Source organism: Vicia villosa, linkage group LG2 (assembly GCF_029867415.1).
Source record: "Vicia villosa cultivar HV-30 ecotype Madison, WI linkage group LG2, Vvil1.0, whole genome shotgun sequence".
In the NCBI taxonomy this organism is placed as follows: Eukaryota; Viridiplantae; Streptophyta; class Magnoliopsida; order Fabales; family Fabaceae; genus Vicia; species Vicia villosa.
This window is the reverse complement of record NC_081181.1, coordinates 80,400,979-80,411,116: the sequence shown is the minus strand read 5'-3', so window position 1 is coordinate 80,411,116 and position 10,138 is coordinate 80,400,979. Positions and strand designations below refer to the sequence as shown.

Genomic DNA, 10,138 nt, shown 5'->3' with positions numbered 1-10,138 from the left:
TTCATGACTTGGTTTAATGAAATGGTTTCTAAAGAGAGTAGTGCATCAGAGAAAATTTAATGGAAGTCATGTATGTCAAAGTTTAATGTAATCAATTTGAATGCATACGATATTACTAAATTTTCATTCTATACAAAACCAAAGGATGATCGTAGTACCATGCAAAATAGTGAGGTTATAATTGAAGCTGAATCCACGTACTTCTCTATTTCCAAAGATAACAATCATGTACTAGCATCTAGAACATACTTTGGGATCATTGAAGAGATTTTGGAGATTAATTATGTTACTGTTAAAGTGTATTTATTTAAGTGCAAGTGGATTAAAAGTAACGTTGATGTAGAAACCGATGAATTAGGGTTTATACAGGTTGATCTTCGAAAGGCAGCTTATTTACTAGGAAAACATATTTCTGGTAGTGATGAAAATCAAGATTTAGATTTTGAGACCCCTTCTTTCGCCACACATGTACGTCTCTCATTTGAAGAAAATGATTTAGACGATATGCATGCTATTCGTCATGACCATCAAGAGGAGATATGAGAAAACTAGTGAGTAAATGTTACATATCACTTAGTAATGTATATTTATTAATTTTACTTTTTTATTCTTTTTACTAATATTTATTTTCTTCCAACATGTAGAGATGTCGAAGGATACTCTATGTTGCATAGTTTTATAAGTAAAAGTTAGAAAATTAAAAACCCCCATAAAGTTAGTGTTATATGATGCATGATTTTGATATTGAAGTTTGAATTTGTTGTTGAAGATTGAATTTTAAATGTTGTTGTTGTTGAGATCAATGGTTAAAATATTTAATGTTGTTGTTGATTATCTTAGTTGGTTTCAAATGATATTCAAATTATAGGTGTTTAATGGTCGGTTACAAATCAAATATGAGAACTTTTGGATGGCCTACAACAATTTGAATTTTAGTTATTTCTTTTGTTGATTTATAATTTATTTTAGTTCTTTATAACATTATTAGTGTGTATTCCCCTGCGAGGCACGAGACAGAAATTTTTCTTAAATTGGTATGAATGTTAGTTATATAAATTCAATATGATGAGTAGTAAATCAAAAATAAATTGATATGACTATTAACGGTAGTAAATCAAAATTTATATCAGAATTAAAATTGATATTAATTTTAATTATTAAAATCAAATTTATTTATAATATCAAAAATAAAATTAGTTAAATTAATTTCAAATACAATTAAATAATTTTAAAATAATAATTTAAATTGGTATGAATGTCAGTTATATAAATTTAATGTGATGAGTAGTAGTAAATTAAAATTGATATCAAATTAATTATACTAATGTGTAACACAATTATATAAATTTAATGTAATCACTTTATTCTAGTTTTTTAATTAATTAATATAGTTTTAAATTATATTAGTAGTAATAATTTCCAAATTTTTTTAAAACAATTTGTAGAAATATAAGAAAAAATATTTTAATAAATTATAAAAGATAAATAATAGTAATTGAATAGTCCTTTTAAGTACTAAAAAAAATATGAAACACAAAAAAAATTAAATAAACTTTGCAATAGTACTTAGAAACATGTATATACTAAAATTTCAAATAACTGTAGTCAAATTATTTTGTACTTGAAATTAAGTTTAGTTCAGTTTTTTTTTTAAATTCTAACCATTTCCTATTTTTTATTTCAGTCTTTTTTGTCTATAAGTATTATATTATCAAGTATTAGAATTATTAATAGTATTATTGTTTGTTATTATTTACTACTGTCTCTATCTATTAACCATAAGAAAAAGACACCAAGATGATGAATCAAATCAAATTCTATTCAAATCTTCATCATTTCAAAATCAAATTAAAAACAAAATCAAATCTCAACCAAAAATCACACAAAATCACAATCCCAGTTAAACCAAACAAAATCAAATCTCAACCAAAAACCACACAAAATCACAATCCCATTTAAACCAAACAAAATCAAATCTCAACCAAAAACCACACAAAATCATTCCCTTTTGGAAAACCAGAACTTTGATATATCTGATGGTTTACTGGTTCAACTGCCTAAAATGTTGAGTCTCAATATCATTAGGAAATTCATCATCTATACGACTTTTAACTATTTTAGACGTGACCACCATTTACTACTTCATTGCAGTCCAACTGATTTTACTAACAATCAAGTCTAATTCTAACAATTAACATCATATAACAAAATTAACACAATCATGTTCTAAAATCAATCTTATTTCAAACGTAACAATTATTGGATTTGTTTTCTCCTACCTGTTATTGAACTTGTGATTTAGTAGTAATAGTAATATTGCTCCATTCCATTTAGAGAAGAAATTTTCAATAATTGAATTTAATATAAGCAAGTGTTAGTAATACTACAATTATTTGATAACATTAAGTATATAATCATTTAACTTATACTATTTAGATGCTATCTATGGTAAACACAAGGAATTATACTACTTGGAATAAATTATATATGAAATGATGTTTATGCTAAAATATTGTTTTTATACAACAAAAATTCATTCATTTTACATATATATGTGCTATCACATCTTCAGGGTCTCCAATTTAGCTCTTGGTTTAATCTTGAATTCTTCAACTCAAATTCTTAAAGCTCGTGTCATATTATTCTATCCTTCAACAATACAACAGACTACGCTACAAAATCAAAAGCATCTTCTTATAGCCATCAATTATTATCAATGAATGTAAAAATAGCATTTAGCAAGCTCAAATGAATCGTAGCATCAGAACTAAATAAGCTTATTTTTACTGAATAAAAGTTATGCTTCTAAGTTTCGCAAACTAACTGCCTCTTTGTATAAAATGTAGGCTTTGTTTGGATTGATGGAATCGGATGGAGCGGAGCGGAATGGGATGGAATAAAATGATATTCCATTGTTTGAATAATTTAAAAAGGATGGAACGGAGCAGAGCGGAATAGAATGGTATGGATTCCATTCCATTCCATCACTTACCACAACTTTTCTTACCCTCCGATTTGGGCGGAATGAACAACTTACCTTGTTCCGTCCTAAAATTTCCAAACAATGGAATGGTATCTTCGTTCCACTCCGCTCCATGCCACTCCGCTCCACTCCATTCCTCTCCGTTGATTTTATGATATCCAAACATAGCCGTAAAGTTTTTCTTTAAAGTGTGTTCATGAATCTATAGAATATTCTAAAATCATATAACTTAAAATAATTGAATATAAAGCAAAATTATTCATAATTCTCACCTGCAATCCCAAAGCACTATGGTGAGGTTTCTGTAAATTCCTTTTTTTCGGCCGCTTTCTCGTAGGCCAATTATTCACATGCATCAACTCCGTTGAAATTAACTTTCAGTATTCGAACCCTATCACAAAACAACAACTCACACTTATGCTGAAAGTATAGTGAACAATATTTTTAATCATGACTTGCTTCGTTGGAAATAGTTTACACCTAATAGCACAGTTAAGATTATTATTAACTGATATTCAAGTTAAACAGTTTGACTACCAGAGAAACATTGAGAAATTCTCAAATAATAGCATGTCATTATATTACCAAAGAAATATTGAGTAATTTGATTACCTATTAATATTATATCAACAAAATCATCATCATTCATGTCAAATAGGCAGTTTAAATTTTTTGCTACTGTTATTTGTTAAAATATTATTAGGTCATTATTGGTATTTCCTTTATTTAATAGTTGTTATTAAAAAGATAAGAAAAATCAAAATCAAAATCAAAATAGATCCATGTTTCTCCTACCAGTAAAAGAGGTCCAAATCTTCACAATTCAATTGTATCTTCACTCAAAATCTTCTGAATCCTCCTCATCCAAATCTGCATCACAAAAACAGATATTTTTCATTAATCTACCCAAATCGATAATTATATCTTTACATAAGTTACTAGACTTGAACCTCAAGACAAAATAAGGATTAAAATTGTCAAAAATCAAATATGAAGCTTCCTAAATCTAAAGGACCACGAAGTTCATTGCAAGGGGGAGAAAAGACGGAAAATCTAAAATAGAGAAAAAGAAATAGAGGACTGAATCTAAGGTTTCCGACGATAATGAAAGAAGCTGCCACCATAAATGCGACTCCCATAATCGTGCTCCACCGCTCCTCGCCACGAAACCGCGTCGTCGTGCCACCTACAGATTCGAAGGAACTCCCTCTGTCTGCTGTTCGCGAAGCACCACTCAATCTCGCACAACAACCACCATCGCCCAGACTTCCGCCTCACAACTGAAGACCAAAACAAACTTGAAGATGCCATGAACCAGGTCTTAAAAAAGAGAAGGAAATTAACTTCTTGAAGAACCGGTGCTAGAAACAAAAGAGATGGAGTTAGGGTTGAGATTTAATGTGGTAGGAAAAGGGTAAGCACAACAAATATTGGAAAGATCAAATATTAATAGACGTTTGAAATATCCAGTGACCCAACCTTTTTTGATTTCATGTGAAAATTTAAAACAAAGCATAAATTATAATAATATTTTAAAAGTTATACAGTTATTTTTGAAAAAAGTTTCCTTTTAAAGTAACGTCACAAAAGATGAGAATTGATGTGAGCATCACACTTGTCAAAGTTGTCCAAATTCTCATCTTACTTTTTTCTATTGTATGATAAGGTGTGTGCCATTTGACTTTGTAATTGATGTTTATAAATATTTTTGGTACAATATTTCTGTTTGAGAGCCTGTGTTTGTGAAATGGGCAAAAGGTATGTTTCAGTTTCAAAAAATGGCAAAAAAAATCTAAAATACAAGTTAAAATGAAATTATAGAAAAAATGAAATAACAATGATATCCCATCGGATAAAATTATTAACCGAGGTAATAATACTACTCTATTATCTCAGTTTTTCTCATAATCGAGAGAAATTGTGGGGCGCGCCATACAGTTCTGGAAATAATGAAAATGCAGTTTTTGGAGAACGAACTCATGACCATTAAGTCTTTCTCCTTGGTGGAACCTCGACTAAGGTAAAAAATGGCACACGTTTCATGTCGCCCTTAGTGGAAATGAGTATTTAGGAATTATTAAGTGAGTAGTGTAAGAGACTCAACTCTCAAATATTTTGGAAAGGAAGAGGCCAAACTCTAGATCCTGGAGTGTTTGTATTCTTGTAATTTCTCATAAAATTTGTGGCATTATTGTTTTGTGTGTATTTTAACATTCTGGTTTTGAATCATTCACCAAAATTGATTTTTTTTGTAAGCAAGAATGAGTAGAAGGGGTACTCAAACCATTATAAAAGAGAGCTATAAGTTCCTAGAAATACAAGACAAAGGATTTGCAATCCAATCGACTAAATTACATTGTCAAAATCATTGAATTTGACAACCAACCATTCCCAAGATAACAATTGCTAGCATTTTCTTTACATCTTTAAAATTTTCCCTAAATAGAATACTATTTCTATTTGTCCATATGGACCAACAAACAACAACCCAAATAAAACCACGAATTCCAATGGATAGCTTACCTCTTAAGTCTTAAAATGACTAGGCAAAGAAAGTTTTGATCGACCAACAACTTCAACAAGCCAAACAACATCCATGTTTCATAGTTGTTTTGCAACGTGACATTAAAGAAACATATGGATGCTTTATTCAAAGTCTTCAAAATAGTTGGGGCAGCTCTAGTCTAGTGGATCAGGCAACACGATCCTCTGAGAAAGCTCCTATTTTGTTGGAAGGATGTTGCGCAAGACTCTCCAACCAAACACAATAAATTTGTTAGGGCTTTCAACTTCCACAAATTATGGATGGCCTGATGCAAGATTGAATGAATTCGATCACCTGCAAAATGAAACCCAGCTAGTCAGTCAAAACAGGATCTGACGCAAAATCCTGAAGGATCCAACCGCCAAAGAAAGCCATCGTCCACATGCTGGGATATGGAAACTTCCTGCAAAATAACAGTTAGATCTTCCAATCGGACAGTTCTTGCAGTAAACATATTATTTAAATTTATATTCAAAGATTAATGTCAAAATGAACTTTCATATAATGTAAATTTTGATGTAATTCAATGACATGGTAAATCATTATAGATTAATCTCAAACTTTATGGAATGTTCTATATGATAGTATGTTTCAATCCAACGGTTGATTTTAAAAACAAATTATTCAAAATGAAGTTATTGAGCGAGTGTAACTCTTCGGGTGTAATTCGATCCCTCCTCTCTCTCTCTCTCTCTCAATATATATATATATATATATATATATATATATATATATATATATATATATATATATATATATATATATATATATATATATATATATATATATATATTAATTATTCAAAATATTTAAAAAGAATTTTTTTTATAATAAAAACAAAACGATTATTATTTTGTGAAGGGTAAAAGTAGAAACATATAAATTAAGGATACAACTTACAAGAAGTGTTTATATGTAAATAGTAGAAATGATATTCTAATTAAAAGGCTCGTTGGTAGGTGTGAAGTGTGGGTAGGATGTGATTGTAGCTAGGATATGAAATTGACCTCATAAAAACTTTAAGTATTGGAAGCAAAAGCCTATCAATATATACACATCATGAAAGCCTAAACTTACATGATTAATAAACTTAAAATATCTCAGATGCGTTGATCCTTGATGTTGAAAGTTTCCACTTTGCCACTCATGGATATAATTGGTGGAAAATGTGAGCATGTGAATGGAAAATATATAGCTTTATAAAAACTAATGAATTATATTTAATCAAATTCTAATAATACAAGCAAATAATATTTTTATATTAAAAAAGAAAAAAGAAGGGGATGGTGGAAAACAAGGGTGTTTATGAACCGTGAATTGAGAATATTCGATGCAACTTTGAAAAAGATTTGATTGTATCGTACGTTATAGTAAAATAGTAATAGCATTTCTGTCTTGTTAAAATCATCCAAAGTTGTGGGTGTGGTTTTATGCTTGAATATATGATAAGAAAAATGGACCCTACAAATCATCTACATAGCTTTTTTATGTGGTTGTGGTAGTGACTTGTTCTTGATGGTGGGTATGTGGTTGGCACTTGGCAACTTTTTGTGAGAGATAGTTAGATTTTACTAGTTTTCAGCTTTGATAGGGTAAGCAATGGCGTTGAAAGTTGAGTGGTGTGAGTGTGATGGTGTGATTTGGCGACAAAAAGGGATATAAAGTCATATAAAACTAGCACGTTAAATGGGTGATTCAAATCAAAATAGCACTACTTTTTTGTTCGCAAAGAAGCATGGATAGATTCATCAACTTCTAATTAGAACATAGTAAAAAATCCGAATCCGGTCTGACCCACCCGCCTCCGTCTTGGATCAAATAGAAAAAAATCGATTTAATCAATGATGGATACGAATAAAATTCAATTTTTAATTACGAAGGCAATGAATGCTAGTACTTGACCTGCGCATATTCCGTCTCACTTTGATCTATTAAATTATATGTATTATTATTATTATTATTATTATTATTATTATTATTATTATTATTATTATTATTATTATTATTATTATTACACTTTTAGAAATACTCGAATTTCCTGCGGATTTACCTGCGGATTTGAGTTAAATTTCCGCAGGAAACACGTTACCTGCGGATTTTCCTGCGGTTTATCATCCCTAGCTAAAACCTTCGTGAGTTATAATTTCGGCAGAAAATTCCGCAGGTAAGTCCGCATCTAAATCCGCAGGAAAACACCCGCAGCTAAATCCACAGGAAATTTCCGCAGGTCATTTCTATCTCAAATTTATTAATTTGAAATAGGTGACAACTCTAGCCAATGATGCATTAAGATTAAGCATTATTATAAGATAAAGACAGTAGTTATGGATCAAAATAAATAAAAAATAGATAAGCCAATTATAATAATAAAAAATTATTTATATACACACAATACTAATATCCATAGCAGAACAGAACAATAAACAATAACATTAAGTTCATATCTCCCTACAGGCTAATGGTTAAGTCTATATTAAACAATAACTAATTGGTGTAACTAATTAAGAACGGTTACAATTTGCAAATAAATTTACTTGGCCTTTATTGCTAATTCTCTCTGAAAGATTTTCTTCAACCCAGGATCCCACTTCAGCAACGACTTCGTCAATACCCATTATCATAGCTGTATCAAGAGCATCCACTACTGTTGCCCCTAATCCCCCCCAATCTATCGGTTCCATGTTGGCTAACCGGCATAAGTTCATCATAACCCATTGCATATTTTTTGTAGCCCAACAACGCATGAGTAAAAGCTTCTTTAACTTTCTGTTGCCTAGTAATCCACAATGCTTTGACATCTGTAGTTTCATGTACATGATCAATACCATTATTACTCCTTTATAAATAAATATCTCATATGTAGTTTCAGGTACATAAATAAATAAATATACAATACAATGATGACCAAGGGATAACATATAAAATAAAGATGAAAAATTCAAAACCCCTTATATGAATGTTGATTATCAAAAGACTCGATCAATAACAGGAAGATATAACAAAAAGCACATTGATGGATGAACAACAGGAAGATTAAGATAGAGTATACACACTTTACATGCCTATACTGTAATCAATTATCATACACATAACATAACAGAAGCACGTTGAACAAAGCTAAGGGTTGGTTGATGATAAGAGAGAAAAAGCCATGTTTGTATAATTAAACAAGCAAATCATGAAATTAATCTATGTTTACAAAATATTATTAAACTATTATAAAGCTATGTTTATTAACAATTAATTACCACTATTAATTCACCTTGATCTTTCATAGGTACGTGACCATATTTCCATAAGCCTCCTCAAAATTGCTTCAAGGTCTCTTCATTAAGCTTCCAATTTCCCATGTGTTCCTTCATCTTCATTCATCACAAAACCATGATACAATGCCTCCACAACCTGTCAAAACAGTTCCAAGATATCAACAAAACCATGCCGTGACCTTGTTAAATTCTGTACCAAAATCATTCCAAAACATCACTAGATTCGCAGCAACACGGACCTGTTATATACACCAACAAACAGACCTGCACCACATCAGAATTTATCAAAGGCGAACTGACCTCATGATGCGTGCTTACGGAGAAAAGGAATTCTTAAAAAAAAAAAAAGGTCAGTTCCAAACCACCAGGAAAATTCTTACATTGGTCCACTATTTAAGCAACGCAGAATGCAGAGATTTGAAACAGAGAGCAATAGCAGAAAAATCAACCCAGAACAATGGCAAGTACTGTGAGACCCCATAAAACTGGCAGATTCCCACACTTGCAGTAACAGAACCCTGAAAGAATATTAAACTCATCTGTTATGCAAGATCACAGGGTAAATAGGAACATTAAAGTAAACCATTACTAGAATTTATTTTTATCATTACCTTTACCTCTGATAATAAATAAAATAGCAATCTCAATGAATTAGAAATCTAGAGTATCGAATTGAAATAAAAAATATATATTGTCAATAGCAGAAAGTTAATCAAGTGGTGGACATAAGCAGACATAACTATTGAAATTCAATTATTTTTTTTATGACACCTTTTTCAAATCTATCTATCCCATTCACGGTACCAAAATATAACAAGAAAACCCACTTATTTTTTTACCATAAATAATAAATTCCAGTAAACAAATCAATAAATGTAGGGACAGGTATGAAAATAAAAATATTTAATAAAAAGATTATAATTTTTTGATATTAACAAAAACTCATGTATTTGAAAGTCAAAATAAAATGTTACAGACAACCTTTAGCACAATTTCCATGATTCAAGGATAAACATGAATTTTTTTGAAAAAAATTATTATTATAAAAAATGCTAATATTATTTTTGCCTGTAAGAATTGAATCCCTCTTGATGCATAAACAGAAGAAATGGGTTCTGACAGAACAAAAGCACAGAGATCCACAAATGTGAGTCCGAACTTCATAATGCTTCTCAACGCTGCAAACACGAAAAACGAAAACAAACTAATGTCAGTTCCAAACCACCAGGCAAATTCTTACATTGGCCCACTATTTTAGTCATATAATAACATAGCAAAAAAAAATCTTACAAGCAATGATCAGTAAACCAAATGAAATAGATTAGAAGATATCTTGTGGTTAAA

The 10,138-nt window shown here is 30.2% G+C and overlaps 2 long non-coding RNA genes across 4 annotated transcripts; both read right to left on the bottom strand.

Annotated features, from left to right (window-relative positions):
- Positions 1–1,401: 1,401 nt before the first annotated feature.
- On the bottom strand, positions 1,402–4,477 carry LOC131646342 (uncharacterized). 2 transcript variants are annotated; one of them, XR_009297426.1, is made up of 4 exons: positions 4,105–4,477; positions 3,779–3,853; positions 3,256–3,374; positions 1,403–2,672 (listed from the first exon to the last, which is right to left on the bottom strand). It is a non-coding gene; the product is annotated as an uncharacterized LOC131646342 (long non-coding RNA). The 2 variants fall into 2 exon arrangements; XR_009297425.1 differs by having other exon boundaries at positions 1,402–2,672; positions 3,779–4,471.
- A 3,344-nt stretch (positions 4,478–7,821) lies between these two features.
- Positions 7,822–9,845, bottom strand: LOC131651568 (uncharacterized). 2 transcript variants are annotated; one of them, XR_009298421.1, is made up of 4 exons: positions 9,175–9,845; positions 9,034–9,058; positions 8,791–8,930; positions 7,822–8,326 (listed from the first exon to the last, which is right to left on the bottom strand). It is a non-coding gene; the product is annotated as an uncharacterized LOC131651568 (long non-coding RNA). The 2 variants fall into 2 exon arrangements; XR_009298420.1 differs by having other exon boundaries at positions 7,823–8,326; positions 9,034–9,844.
- Between the last annotated feature and the right edge of the window lie 293 nt (positions 9,846–10,138).